Here is a 218-nt window from a genome sequence, read left to right on the forward strand (position 1 = left end):
CTTCCTTTGCAGAGAAAATAATGATATGCCCTACATTTTAACTGACTTCCGCTCCACTTTCAGGATCACATCCAGACGCTGTGCAAGAGGTGGGAAACCCTGTGTCCACACTTGCACCACTGAACGTGCAATACACAATGACCTTTACAGAGTCTCTCTTCTTTTGTATGACCTCCTTAGTACCATCGGGAAGCTGGTGTTGAAGAATGCGGCAAGGG

General features: G+C 46.8%; 1 pseudogene; it reads left to right on the forward strand.

Moving 5' to 3' along the window:
- LOC119585912 overlaps positions 1-218 on the forward strand; it is a 16670-nt pseudogene that overhangs the window by 9122 nt on the left and 7330 nt on the right.

Source organism: Penaeus monodon, chromosome 20 (assembly GCF_015228065.2).
Source record: "Penaeus monodon isolate SGIC_2016 chromosome 20, NSTDA_Pmon_1, whole genome shotgun sequence".
NCBI lineage: Eukaryota > Metazoa > Arthropoda > Malacostraca > Decapoda > Penaeidae > Penaeus > Penaeus monodon.